The sequence below is a fragment of the Grus americana genome, chromosome 4 (genome assembly GCF_028858705.1).
Source record: "Grus americana isolate bGruAme1 chromosome 4, bGruAme1.mat, whole genome shotgun sequence".
NCBI lineage: Eukaryota > Metazoa > Chordata > Aves > Gruiformes > Gruidae > Grus > Grus americana.
This window is the reverse complement of record NC_072855.1, coordinates 61356794-61371895: the sequence shown is the minus strand read 5'-3', so window position 1 is coordinate 61371895 and position 15102 is coordinate 61356794. Positions and strand designations below refer to the sequence as shown.

Sequence of the window (15102 nt, the reverse complement as noted above, 5' to 3'; positions counted from 1 at the left end):
GAAGTCTGAGCCTAGCAGAAGCCTCTAGGGGCATCTCTAACACAAATTATAATTGTTATCTTTAATCACTTTCATGAAAAGAGCTTCGTAATGGAGGATGGCAATGTGCGGGATTTGGAGAGATCTGTAGGGTGCATGTAAATTAAGTCACCATGGGTGAAAGTTACTGATTTGGTTTCACAGGACTGATGCAGAGACGCTAATGCCCAGGAGCGATGCTCTGCTGCTCCATATGGGTTTTCATCTCCAAAAGCATGACACCGGGTGCTCACTCCTCTGCTTGAACAGAGCCAGAAATGAGAGACTTGGTACGTTTTAGCAAACAAGGCTTTTTCACAAGCCTCCTGCTGGTTGCCTAAACCTTCGCATGGGTTTTTGTGGGTCCCTCTGCTGTGAGCATTAATGACTGAAGTCAGACCACTTGGCTTTTTGCAGAGAAGACAGCTGCTTGAGGGTGAGCCATCCCGTCTTGATGGATTCTCCTCCCAGCCTTTGCTGTTGCTGAACAGAAAATGTTTATCATTGCTCTCCCTAATAGCAGCTTCAGTTTTGGCATGGAGGTGCAGCAGCACGCCGGTTTGGAGATTAATTGCCCTTCTTCTGGCATCTAGTGATGCAGAGCAGTATGCCCTTGTCCTGTTTGGGTGGATGCATTGTTCACCATAGCAGAGGATTTAGAAATATTTAGCCATATGAACGCCAGCAGTCACGTTAGTAAGAGTGAGCTGTGTTGAAGTATCTGCGTTACCATTTAGGAGTAATCTGTGCAGGGAGAGCTCCAGGGTAATGCGGGATGGACATTACGCTCTTCATTACCATCCTAAGTGAAACCACTTGCCAGATTGTCCAGGCAGAGTACATCTGGGTAAGAACTGGGTAAGAAACGACAAATGCTTTCTGAGAAGAACTGTACTGTATAGGTTTTAGAGGGGAGCAGGTTGGTTGAGTGGTGTGGAAAGCAGTAAAAGAAAATAAAAACGAGCTTCCCTTGCATATGGGGCAGGCACTGTACTGCTGTAAGTATTAACAGGAGTCACAGGTAAAGCAGCTTCCTCTAGTGTGTTTATTCTATCTTTTAGGGTTACGCCAAATCCCTGTAGTTCCTGTAGTGACTCTCTAGCAGCTGTTTTGCAGGATCTTTGCTGTGCAGGAATCCCTGTATAGTTCCCTCCTAATTTTAATAAAAACAAGAATTTCCTAAACTACATTTGAAATCTGCATAGAAATAGCATATGGCAGAGGCCAACTCAAGGTTATACATTTGGGGAGGGAAGGCAAGAAAGATTTACCAGTCAGTATACTCACATTATGATAAAATAAAGGTGAGCTGGGAGGAGAGCATGTGCTGAATCCTAAAACAACACAGAAGAGCCATAAACCACTGTATATTGTGCTATCTCTAGCCCTTTACGCTCCAAGCAGAAGTGAAATCTAGGGTATCATAAATGAAACAAAGATCTTGTTTTAATTTCATTTAAAAAGCCATTGCAAGGTAATGGGGTAACAAACATTAACTTCTTCAGACTAGGCAAAACACCATCTTTCTGCTATATGCTGCTGCCATCAACCCAGAGTTATTCTCCAAAAGCTTCTTGGAACCAGGTGGAGGTTTTGCTATATAACACAAGCAGAGTAGTCTAAACAAATGGCATTCTTCCTAGAAATAAAGTATATGGATGCCCTCATGAGGTGTTGCCTGGTCTGCTCTGCACTTGTAAAAGTGTTTTTTCCTACTGAAAGTGTATATATTTGATCAAATTCCAAGGCTGAAAACAGCTAACATCTGGGGACTTTTTCATTTGTACAGTGAGAAATAATAGCTGGTCTTACCCTGAGTTTGCCTGTAAATTTCTTAGACGGTCCAAAACCTGTTTATTGCTTACAGAGCCAATTTTGCTGACAGGCAACCTGGAATAGGTCTCTTTTTCTTCCAGAGCATCCATAGTTGCCTATTATAGAGAAATCACTCAAAAAGTGGCATGCATGCTGGACTCTCAAGCCTTGTTTTAGGTTTTAATTTACTTGTCTGACTTACAAGGTTACTGAATGCAAACGATTGCTCTTTTAGTACATAAATAAGATGAATTATGCATTGGAGACCAACACCTCAGCCTCCCTTCTTTTCATACACCCAGGGGAGTACCTGCCAAGGAGTGCGTAGGGCCGGGGTGAAACTTTACTTTTTTGGCACTAAAGATTAAAGTAGGACTGTTCTGGATCAGCTGAGCTGCGAAACCAGAGCCCTAGGACCACGTTTTTTGTCTGCAAAGGTTTTAAGGTATAGGATGGTCCAAGGCATGGGACCACGGCAGTAGGGGAAAAGCTGCGCTGCAGTCCCTGTTGGGAAAGGCTTAGGGACCTGCACCTGGAGCAACTGGACCCAGTTTAACACTGGATCCTATTTTAACCAGGCTTTATAGTTTTTCATTTTAATACACTTCTTCCAAACGAAATGACCTGTGTTCTCCCCTACAGGTTGCGGAAAATGAGTTGGTCTTTTAGTTAATGTTGGAAGCAAAATTCAGGCAGAAGGACTTGTTGCTATTTCTTCTGTGTGGTTTTTTTATTTTATTTTCTAATTGTTTAATTGAGGTGGGAAGGGGCCCCAGGGTCCTGTGCCACCCAGCTTGACAAAACTGATTCCTACCAAAGTTTCATCTGTAGCAATCCCAACTGTGAAGAGCAATTTTTCATGTGTAATTAATCCTAATAAAACCAACACTTCCAGGAGGCTGACCTGGATCCATGCATTTCATGCTTTTGTCAATTAATGTTACATTTAGTGCCTGACACTGTAGTTAGAAGAACATACTGAAGATGCAAGGGGATGGAGGAAATTTAAGATGTAACTGCTGAGAAATAGGAATTAACATCCTTACAATCATAATTTATTTTACGTTCTTTTCAAACTAGATATTTCCTTATTATTATGGTGCAGCAGCCTCTAAAAATCTCTGGTAAATCCTCTAGTATAACAATAGTTTATGCAGATCACATTGGAGCCTGTTATGGTGAAAAGATACTCATGTACTTGCACGTGTGTTCAATAACTACTTGTATCTTTAAGGGTTTTTTTATAATTGACAGTGATGGCTTCCACTGATTTTTCATCCAACCATTATTAGTTATGTGCTAGTACTGTCTTCCCATACAGAGATGTGCTTCATAGTGATTAAAAGTTCTTACAGGCTTTTAAAAATCAAATCTGTTGACCAAAACCAGTTGTTCATTGTTTTATCTTCTGATGCATGTATAGCAGAAAGGGCCTAATAAGTCCTGAGAGGCAAGTATAAATGTTTCTAATTTTTTTCTTTTTCTTTTTGTTTCCAGAAATGCTGAATTCTGTACTCTGCAAAAAATAGTGTGTGGATTTTTAGCACGTGAAGAACAAGAAAAGGTAATTACTGGACCATGTAGTCTAGCCTCATTTGTTAGCTGTGCTAAAATATTAAACTGCTCGACCTGATCACGTTGCATGAGCCTACAGCACCATCTCTGCATATGGGTTTTGTGTATTTTCAGTTATGCAGGCACAGTCGTTTCTTGAGAATATTTCTTTATGGGAAGGGAGCAAGGGACCAAAAGCAGCAGAGCATGAAAATGTGGAAGCAAATGGTAGGGAATAGCACACCGTGAATTTTTTTCAGTGCATGTAGAAGTGAGAAAGGTAAAAGAGGAGAAAAAAAAACCCTCAAGGTTTGTATGTGCCAACAGAAAAAGCTTTTGACTTCCTCTATGTTTGCAAGACCACCTAGTAGCACGATGGGGGGGTATTGAAGGAGGCTCAGACTTCATCAGCGTTACAGCAGCCTCATCATGTTTCTGTGACTGAGTAACACGTGGGGTGGTGCACCCTCCTCCAGAGGTTGTGAGCTCCTGTGCTGCCTGCAAGCCTGCCTCTTGCAATCGAGTCTCCTGATCCTCCTGGGTCGTGACATTTTGCTTGGGCAATGCAGCTCGACAGGGCTGTGGCTCGGTTGCTGGTGTTAAACAAAATGCTGTTCATCAAACTTTTATGAGCCACTTTGCCGGGGGCTGCATCTTGAAAGACTAGACTCCAAAAAGCAGCGAGGAAATCTGTGCTGTTCCATATCGCTGCTGTCTCCTGTATTTTCTTCCACCTTCTTTCCAAGGCTGTGAGGTAAGCACCCCTGCGGGACCTTGTGTGGTTTTGCATTTTGCTCCTTTCTGGAGACAAGTGTTGTAGAAGTTGGGCAAGGAGGGCATAGCCATGTTGAAGAGTGGTGGTCCTGCTTCAGCTCGTACATCCTTCCAGCTGTATGGTGATCCAGAGGAGGGATCAGGACCCCACGTCTGCCTTAAAGCGTATGCATGGCTTCATTATTACTGTGAATAACCTAAAGGAATCTACATGAGCTGAGCCTTTCACTTACTTTTTGACATAATTAATATAATAACTTCAAAGTGAGAGGAGATGCATGTAGATGCCACAGTATGGAGAGCAAAAGGAAATATATAATGTGGAGGTCTCTACATTTGAGACATGCAAAGCAAGCACAGTGAGATTTAAAAACACAGATGCAAAGAGATACAGATAGGAGATGTTGCAGGGATCAGGAAAGCTTCTGTATGAACATGTAACATGTTCGTATGAGACACTTAATTTCATTGCTTGGGTTTGAAAAATGCATGTGAGTGACATCTTGTGTTCACTACATCTGCAGTGCCATACTGCCGATAATTAGCACGTGCATTTTAGAGGCAGTATGTAAGTGAAGATGACAAAACCAAACAAATCGTAGGGTGGACCAATGCTGCCTTCTTCATGTGTCAGGATTACAATGTGCTGGAAGCCCATCTTCCCACCCTGCAAATGGAAGTGCCATCTCAGTTCTCAGGAAGGATGTTGAAACACACTGAAAGGGCTTAAATTTGCAGCTTGCTTGGATTCTTTTGTATTTTTTCATGGTGGGCTCTGCATGCATCAATTATAACAGGAGAGGAAAAACAGCAGATAGAGGGAAAAGCTTGATCAAAATACATTAAGTTTTTGGAGAACCATGCTCTCCTGTAGTTTGGGCTCACAGTATTTTCAATTATCTTCCATGTGCTAACAAATGGGATTCATTTTGTTGGATACTGCCATTAGGATTTACAATGTCATTTAAAACTCTGCAAAGCCTTCTGTCACCTATGCCAGCTCATTTCTCTGCCCTGGGACTGTCATGTTCGGGCATGACCATGTACGGCAGATGTAGGATAACTTTACTGGGGGCTGAAACAAATCATTGCTTTGAGTATAAGTTGGTTTATCAATGTCAAAAAGAAAGACTGAAAAATCCAATTTTTTAAAAATCATTAATTTCCCAAGGGGAATAATGGAAAGGTGGTTTATACCTTTCTCCCCCTCAGTGTCCTGCAGATTACAGTAAGATGCGATGTGTTGGCAAAGGGAAAGACTGTGCTGCGCTGCTGAGGTTTTTTTGTAAGAAGATGAAATATTAGTCTAAGTTATCTGTGCAATTTTAAATTATCTCAACAATTCCAATCATTTGGGTTTATTTATGCTTTTGGTACAGTTGTAAAGAGATTTAAAAAAAAAAAAATCTGTATTTCTTTTTGCAAGTAAGAAACTAAAAATACCTCCAGATTCATCATGGCTAAGTGCTTTCCAAGGACTTGGAATGAAACTCCCTGTACTTTAATGCAATGTGGCTGAAAGAGGGGAATTATTCCCACTGGGTTTCTTAAAAGCTATAGACATTGTTTTAAAGTTTAAGCATAAGCAATATTGTAAGTAGATAAGGGTATGTATGTAGCAAAGAAACGGCCACTCACATTGTGATATTTGATCAATGTGTCATTTTTATCAGCTTCTGCTGTTCTCTGAGGTCAGGTGGTTGCATGCAATTTTTTTCCAGCCCATGAAAGGGATCCCACAGAATCATTTAGCTCTGTCGACTCTAGAGCAGGAAAACAGCGAGCTCCATAATTCCTGCAGACGTTAGCGGCGTCCTTTCATTCGGTACCATGTGGCACTAGGTTGCGATGGCTGGGCTAGGGATGTATCAGACTTATTTCATTGTATTGAAGAGGCAGTAGCTGCTCCGCATGTGCACCGTCCCTGGAAAAATCTTTGCCCCATCTTATGGGAGAGGTGACCTTGATAAGGGTGTTCACCCCCATGAAACAGGCACTTTTTGCAGGTGGAGCAGATTTCATGCTGTGCTGCTGTTAGCATTGGTGAGCAGGGTCCGAAGCTTCAGAGATTGAGACTGCACTTTTATTCCCTGCGTGGCCAGGCCAAAGTAAGCGATCCCAAGGCTCAAGGGCACAAGAAGCACTCTCTTCTTTTGTTCTCGGTGTCTTTTTTTTTTTTTTTTAACTGGCTGGCCATGACATTAAGATTTCTAATTAATTTAGAAACGACAGGCAGTTGAAGAGAGTGAGCAATGTAATAACTGGGCCATGGGGCAGAGTAAAAGCACATCAATTATTCAGGCAGTCGCTGCTGCTTATTCCCTTCCCGGAGCTGGGCTGGCTGTCAGTGTGTGTCAGCGATGCTGCTAATGCCCTTCAGAATTTACATGCATAAACAGTGGCCTTTTAAAATCTGCACAAGGATAACTTCAGCATTTCCAATGATAGCTGCCAGCAGCGTGCTCCGTCTGGTGAGTGCCAGGAGCTCCAACCGGTATTTTGGGTGCCTATTTCAAAACCGGGATCTTGGCAGGTGCGTCCACTGGAAGCCTCTGCTGCGGAGAAGTTGCTCTTCCTTTGTTGTCCCTCTTTAGGTTGAGGGGCGGTCTGAGCCATGGGAAGAAAAAAACAGTCCTGCTTTAAAATGCAGATGGTGTCTGAGAATGTTCTGTCTGGGCGAGCGAAGACCAGCATCTCTTATAATGCATCGTCCCCTCCCGCTATTTTTGTGATGTCCCCACAGCACGCAGAGCAAGGATGCCACGGATGCCACTGGGGCTGGACCCGCTGCAGTTTCTCTACAGTGATGAGGGACAGGAAGCATCCTCCTCTTCCTCACTGCTATGGCTATTTCATGCCCTGCACTTTAGCTTAGCAGTGGGAAAGTTTGAAAACAAGGAACCTTTTCTCACTGCGAAGAACTAGATTCACGAGATCAGCAGTGATGGTCTTACATGGGTGCACCGCAACGTCTCATGTTAGGGATGCCACAGTGAGCAACAGTGATTTCTGCATTGAACCAGCAAGGGGACTGAAAATCAGGGAACTTGTTGGATTTTTCTGCTGTGGACTACAAGCAGAGCACAAAGCCTTATTTTCCTGGCTGGCCAGCATGGTTATCCCTACTGCTGGAGGCAGCTACCTTGCGTTTTAAAAAGTGAACTAATTTGTGAAGGAGACGAAATAAAATGAGCCTTGCTAATTATGTGTTGTGCCAGTGAAATGATCAGCTTCGGATTGGAAAACATTGGCTGTAATTAATGGTGAAAGGCTTTCTTCTCTGATCTGTGTAGCCATTTATGAATCACTTCTCCCCACAGAAACTTTTAAATCTGTCTCACTGGGGAGCCTGAGGAGGAACAGGTAAAATGGATTTGCTTTAATAGCTGTGGTTGTAACTAAAACACTTGAAATGATATTAAGCATCTTTCTCCATTAGCATTTCATGTTGATCCTGATGATATAACAGTCGAGGCTAAGACAGGATCAGCATTCATTAAATGGAAGAAACTAAACTCCGTAGACAAATGCTTTGGCTAAATGGGGCCTTCATTGCACTGAGAACAAGAATGCAATTAGCTGAAATGTTTGTTTACAAAATCTAATTCCTGGGGAGTATCTTCTCAGATCGCCGCTTACATCTCTTGGGCTAGTTTTGTTACTAAGGCTTGCAGATTGACGGATTTTGCAACGCTTAGTTGTAGCACGTATATAATGGATGGGTCAAACTCAACATGGTAAAGCTGAACCCAGCTGAAGAGCAGGGACTGAGCTGCAGATGTGCCAGAGTTTATTTGTGCATTCCCTCCCATCTATTCTACTGTTTACAGTTAGGTGTAATTAATAATAGTTACTAGATGTTCAAGATATTAAACAGTCTAGGCTGAAGAGAAACTGGAAATTGTACAGCAGTCTGTTGTTATTGCTATCCTCCTGTCCTGCACCTGGACCCTAAACCAGGGAAATCACAAATGAGTTCCACCTGGGTGAGGATGCATCTCACCCAGGGCACCTGTGTTAAGAGCCTTGTCCTCCTGGTTAGTTGAGAAATGTGGATGTCCTCAGAAGGTGATATAGGCCATCTGTGATGTGAGTTGTGTTCTGGAAGTGCTGTTTCTCTTTGGGTTACAGAAGGAGCCAACCCGAAACATGATTGCTGCAATCCAGATATTAGGGTTGGGGTTTTTTTCAGTTGGTTTTTTTGGATTGTGTGTGGAGTTTTGGGTTTGTTTTTTTAATTAAGGCCAGTAACATGGTTGAGAAGTTATATTTAGGCAAAGCAGGAGACAGGGAAAAACTATCATAGGGAAATGTAAACATGGCTTGTGGGAGCCAGATGAGAAAACTGATCTTGGCAAGAAGAAAATGGCTCATGCTGCTTTTAATATTGGCTATGCACAAAGGATGGGGGCTTGGGTGCTTCATTCTTCGCCTTCATGTAGGTGATGAAGTGCCGACAGTGGGGTTCGATTTTGTTGCTGTGTAAGGTTTGTGGAGTGTGAAGGATCAGGCATTTTGAGCATGTGTGGATACCAACAAAATAGCACATATTAATTTTAGAGCATGTAATAAAGTATTGCTTCGCATGCCAGGATATGGTGCGGCAGTATTTATTAGCTCATTTTCTCCTTACCCTATGCAATGGCTCTACTTTCTTTGCAGTTATTTCTTGTGGCTTCCTTGCAAATGAATAGGGTATCTGGACTTACCCATCAGGTGACATTGGGTAAGTAAGCATTTCCTGGACACATTTGCCTTGTGTGTCTGGTGGCAAACGTTAAACAGTTACCAGAATAATACAATTTTGTCCCCATTTGCTGAATGCAGGATATAAATGGAATAGTCAGTATAAACTGTTTGGTGATGGCTTATAGTCATGTTAAATGATGGGGAACAGACTAATGAAGACCATCCTATTGATGGATAAGGGTTACAATTTACCAGCCCTGCAGTAATTGAAATAAAACAAAGCTGTTTTTCCTAATCCCCAGAGCGGTAGGTGATGTGCAGGAATGTCCATGTGGGTTGTACCGAGTAGGGCTGCAAAGCGAGGGGGCGAGCTCCAGACCTCTGTGGGAGGTCAGGATGTGATGGGGCTGCTGCAGAGGCTCCTTACCTGGTTGCAAGAGGTAAAGTCTCAAAGTCTGTCAGATGTCTTAGCCGTGACTTGTTAACGAGCTCGTTGCAGTGTTGTGGGTCTTGCTGGCTCCTCCTCCGGTGCAAGTGATGCTCCCTGGCAGTGCTTCTCCTCCTTCAGGCAGCAAAAGGCCAATTACAGGAGTTGATGAAGGACTGTGCTCCTTGAGAGGGGCTGCTCAGGGGGTCCCTTGGGATTTGATGCTAATATAGCATTTAAAACACCACTTTTTCAGTGTCAACACTGGAAATGACAAATGCTTTCCTTAATTTGCAAGAAGTGTGCCCAGTATTACGTGCTTATATATGCCTGAGAGTCTGTTCTCAAGACAGTACATGGGCCTATCTCCCATGAAAACTAATTGCAGTATTAAGAGAAGATCCTGCTAACTTAATAAGATACATTTATTTGTGTCTTAAGATGATTTTTTGCTGAGGTGAAAGAAATCCTGAACGGTGCCAAGTTTTCCTGGAAGTGTGTTCTTCCCTGTCCCTTCCTCTCTCCCCATGTTGAAACTGTTCTGGAAATTGAAAATATTTTGCAAGATTGAGGCACACCAATGTAATTAAAGGCATGCAGCACTTAACTGAGCTGTAGGGGAATTCATTGTGCAGATGGCTTCAGGATGACTTTTTTTCCTGTGGGATAGTCAGTAGGAAGCAGCATTGCTGACAGGGCCACATACATTAAAGGTATAGAAAACCCAGGGGAACAGAAGGCGCCGTGGCTGAGGTATCTCACTTTGACCTTGCTCTGCTGTGACTTTAGCAGCTATGCCAGGGGTCATCAAGGCAGGTCAAGCGATTTACTTCCCAGGTCTTATCTTGGGTTGGAGGAGAGGACCTGGAGCCAGGGTAACTGCATCTACCTCTTCCCCAGCACCCCCCTCCGCTTGGCGTCCCATGAGGCAGATCATCTTCGTTTCCTCTGCACTTCCACAGACAATTACACTGTTATTAGGAGCTGGGGCCTTGAGGTTTCATACCAGCATGATTTGAATTAAGTCTAATTTAGACAAAAGTTTTAAGAGTTCTCTCCCCTCTCTCCCATGCAAAATAAATTGGAGAGTTTAAATGCACTGTGTCTGGCTTGGAGGCATTTCCTTGTGGTTTATTGCTTTGCTTTTATTGATGGGCTGTGTTTGCTTTCACACAAACTGATTAATTTGAACTCAATGATTTGTTTTGCAGAAGTTGTTTGCTTAGGGATGAAGGCCAAATAAAGGGGTTTTTATGGGGTGGAAACTTTAGTTCCTACGGACTTCTTCAGATCTCTGTTCCACTCCCTGCGAAGTTTGTAGAGACTCAGATAAAGTGGCCCTTGGCCAAGCTGGGAAGATGCAACCTGCCAAGTAGCTGTAGGGAGAGCAGGAGGATACATTAAATTACAGACAGCTTTTGAAAATTTCAGAATGTTCTGCCGAAGCAAAATGATGGACCTTTTGAAAAATGTAAGATGATCTGATTCTGCTTCTTAATTTCCAAAAATAAGAACAGAATTGGAACAATCAATCCAATTATATTAAAATATGAAGGCATGCTAAGTACAGCATTAGGTATGTATTTTTTCACTATAAATACACCCCCAAGGAATCATTCTATTTTTAAGATGAACTTGGTATTATGATAATGTAAAAGAAGTCTATAATTTATAATTCCAATTGGAGGTGAAGAAATTTAACATGTCAGCTTCTCTATTCATTACCCCAGCAGTCAAGACTAACAGGCTGTTCCTTCACCTTTGCTGTCAATCATTTAGATAGACCAATTATGGATTCAGTTAAAAAACATATATATCAAAAGAGAAAATGCAGCAGAAGAAGGTTCAACATAGTAATTTTTAAAAAAACCCCAGATCTGTAAGGGTATGTTTAGTCCTATCCTGTATAAACTTCATGGGCAAAACTCTCCAACTATTACTCTGGTCTTTCTGGAGATGCCATGTGGACTAAGCTGAGCAGTGGTTCTCCAGTGTCTGTGTGGTGGAAAAGAGCTGTTGACAACTGATAGTCACTTCTTGTACCATTTAGAAACACTCGCTGCCTAGCTGGTTTTTTGGGGGGTTTTGGGTGGGTTTTTTTTTTTTTTGTTTGGTTGGGTTTCTTTTAAAAAAAAAAAAGGGAGGAGGTGAAAGATAATGCCCTGTATTGGTATTTGGGTCTTGGTTGTGCAGAGCTGTTCATGGATGCTGGAAAAAAAAAAAAAAAAACAACAAAAAAACCCCAACAAACCAAAAAACTGACAACGCATTCTGGCTGGGTTGAGGTTGCTATTAGTTTTTAGTGTTAGTTTTTGGAGTTTTGAGCCTTAAGGTCTCCAGTGCAGCTCTTCTTTAGCACTGAATTTAGAAGGGACTGTTTCCTTTTAAGACGTAGGATATAATTGCATTGCCCTCTGTTTCGCCAGTACTAAATATTCAACATGCTCAAAAAAAAAAAAAATCCACAGAACTGGAACTGGAAAATCAGATTCCTTATTGAGATGCATAAATATAGTCACAGGTCTAGTAATCTTGTTTTAAAACAGCAGCATTCCTTTGGGGTAAGTTTATTATGACAAAATATACATGGCCAAACTTAAATATAGTTAACCTAATATGATCAGACTGATTTGGAGCAGAGGTAGGTCAACACTAAGTGCTTTTGAAAATCTCATCCCAGCTCTCGAGAGATTAAGGCTATGAGTGCAGAGCATCAGCCTAAGTCGTGCTGAAGAGGGAGAAGGGATGTTTCTCAATGGAGAGAGGCTTCACTTGGAAAGCAGGAGCATGAAACAGACAGGAGGGGTAAGAAAGATCTGCAGCCAGATGGGGAAATATCCAGCTTTGCCCAAGGCACGAGGCTTGGAAGTTAACCCACTTGGTTGTGTCTGTGACTGCTGCCAGCAGTGTGTGTATATGGGCAGACTCTCTGCTTTTGGGTGGGCAGGGGCATCCTCTCCTCTCGTGTTTTGATCAGTACTGCTGCACTGAGGGAGTGCAGCACATGAAAAACTTGAGGTTGCCAGCCCCAGTTTTCTCTTCAGTTTTGCCTTCTTTAAAAAAAACAAAGAGTTGTTGCAAAGGCAGTGTCCTTGGGATTTGTAACGCTGTAATCTCACAGCGTGGGAATTCATTTTTGATGTAACATTTTCATTTTAATACTTAAAAGTCCAGTACTATTTTAGGCATTTGAATGAGTAGAGTTTTGCTCTTGTGCATGGGAAGAGGCTCGAGGGCTCTGCTCTTGTATCTCTGTGAATAGTGCATGCAACTGATTTAGTTAAGGAGTCGAAAACATAAGGTCTAGTGAGGCCATGGAAAGAGTATTGACACCCTTTGCATTCATGGCTTCCTATGGAAATAACTGGAGCTGTGGGTTTTTTGAAGCAAGTTTGAGATTGGCTCTTACATCATGTGGATGTCTTGAAAGATTTGGCCAGATCGAAGGCACGCAGCATTGGTCCCTTTGCAATCAATGAGGCGACTCGTTCTAATGCCTCACCTTCAGATAATCTTACTCGTGGCTAGCGCTTCATCCCGCGCACGTCCAGCCGATGGAGGTGCTTCTCCCATCAGCTGTGGTGTCCCAGCATAAGATGCATGCAGTCTGCTGGTACTTGCTGTGCTCTTAGCGCCAGCTGTTATTGCAAGCCCCCAGAGGAAGGCATTCTTGCCAGTCTCCACAATATTTAAGGAGTCACTTTGTCTTGCCTTATAACTATTGCAGTTTATTCAAATGACAGACTGAATTGCTGATGAAACTTCCTCTTGGACCACGTGTTTACAATTTTAAGAGCAATTCCTGCTATTAAAAAAACCAAACCTAAAATTCTAGCGTAAGCAGTAAGTTTAGTTCTTTAACTGCAGTAGCATGGTGCCTTTTGGAAAAGCACACAGCTGCTTTACGTATAACATGTGCGTGCGTTAAACCTCTTGGGTTACTTTCCGTGATCAACGATTTTATACAGGAACACACACATCTAAGTGGATCTAAACCTATTGAGGGTTATCCTTTGAGACTGACTTTTGCATGTCTATATTATATGGAGCCTGCAGAGGACTGAAAAGACATTTTGTCAGCATCCAAGTATCCTTGGGCTGAGCCTGGCACCTATATGTGAGAAAAAAACCCTGCAGATGTTCAAGGCAGAGGATAGGAAAGAAGCAGCACATTGAGTAAACAGGTGGGGCGGGCCAACATTAAGAGCAGGATGGTTATGGTAAGTGTAATGTGCAGAAGTCACAGTACATCAGCTGGCTAATCAGTGCTGAATGATTTGTAGGCATCTCAGCAGAGGTGAGTTTTAAGGAGGTTTGAAGGAGAACAGTGTTGTGGCTCTGCAGATTTGTACTCTTCACCTGCAGAAAGAGGGACTGAGAAAAACATGAAGGTTATTACTTCAGTGTTGCTTTTCTATATATTCTTCTGTATTCTTCTTTTTTCTGTCTTCTTTTTCTTATGTATTTTTTCTTTCTTTTTTTTTAATTCTTTTATCTTCACATTCTCTACAGAGTCTCTCTAATGAGACAGGGTCATCGTGGGCCCAGATGCCACACTGCAAATGCCAGTTTTTAAACCAGCTGAGAATCTGGCCTGATGTTTAGCAGTTGCTTAGTATTTTCATCTTCAAAGTACTGTGCAAACATGAATTAATTCTGCTGGGGAGCGCACAAGAAAGTGCTGCTGGAATAGTTATGCAGACTGCAAAGCTGAAGCTGGAAGAGATGGCAGGGACAGTGTTGCTGGGCTTGGGAGGTCTATAGTTAAATAAATAATTTGGCAAAGGGCCACACAACAAATGATTTCAGGGGAGAAAAATCTCCTTTCCGTGTCTGTTTTTTCCACTGATTGGGTGCTTTGTGTTTCCAAAGGAAGAGGGTATCTCCCCGCTGCTGCTGCCTTGCTTAGAGAGATGGGTGACCTGGGATTTCTGTGCCCACGGCCACCCTTTCAGATAGGTTCAAGCCCACAGAGACAGTAACCTCAACAGCCCAGCAAATGCTCTGCACATGCCGGGTACTGAGGCAGAGAGAGGCCGTGCAGAAGTCAGGGTTGCAGTTGAATGCTTTTCAACTGGAAAATGTGTAAAACTGCCTGCAGCACATATGGATTTGGAGATGCACAGTGCTCCACTCCGCGCTTGCGGCTCTTTGCATATGCAAAACTATTTTGCCCATGCAGATGTTGGCTTTGGCAGGAGTGAAAAAGCACAGCAGAAGTGCAAAAAGGACCGTGAGAAAGCCTTTCATCTGGCCTTAAGGACAGTGTCAGCAGCCTTTGGCGTGGGCTGCAGTAACCTGTGCTGGAGAGGGTGAGGAGAGTTCATACATCCCCTGCCGCTGGCTCTGCACAGGCAGGATAGCGGTAGCCAAGGAGCAGCACCAGCGTTGCAAGCTGGCACGATTGCTGACGTCTTCCAGCTAGACGCCTAACTCCATCTGGCACGAGGTGATCGTGCTTTGAGACTTGCCTGGAGCACCACTTTTGAGTGAAGACACAACTCCACAGTATTTTAACGCTGAATCCACTCAACCAGTCACTATATTATTAAAAGGAGCTTTTAAATGATTACGCCTACTGATGTCGAATTATTAGCGGCGAAGCACGTGAGCCTTATATGACTTGACTAATGTTGTATCAGTCAATTCCAGGTTGAAATAGGCATCTAGGGGCAAGGAGGTATGCAATTTGTTGGTATTATGAGGGTAGGTTGGAGTGGGAGCACTGATGGGACCAAAAAAGGAAGGCAGAGGGATGCTTGATGCCAGAAAATAACACGACTGTAAAGAGATTTGCTGGTCTGAGGTCTGTCGTAGATTGGATG

The 15102-nt window shown here is 42.9% G+C and overlaps 1 protein-coding gene across 10 annotated transcripts in view; it reads left to right on the top strand.

Annotated features, from left to right (window-relative positions):
• ADGRL3 (adhesion G protein-coupled receptor L3) overlaps positions 1 to 15102 on the top strand; it is a 522926-nt gene that overhangs the window by 84682 nt on the left and 423142 nt on the right. For all 10 annotated transcript variants that reach the window (XM_054824728.1, XM_054824729.1, XM_054824724.1 and 7 more), the window contains exon 2: positions 3331 to 3397. The gene's annotated coding sequence lies outside the window, so the exon portion shown is untranslated. The remainder of the gene's footprint in view (positions 1 to 3330; positions 3398 to 15102) is intronic.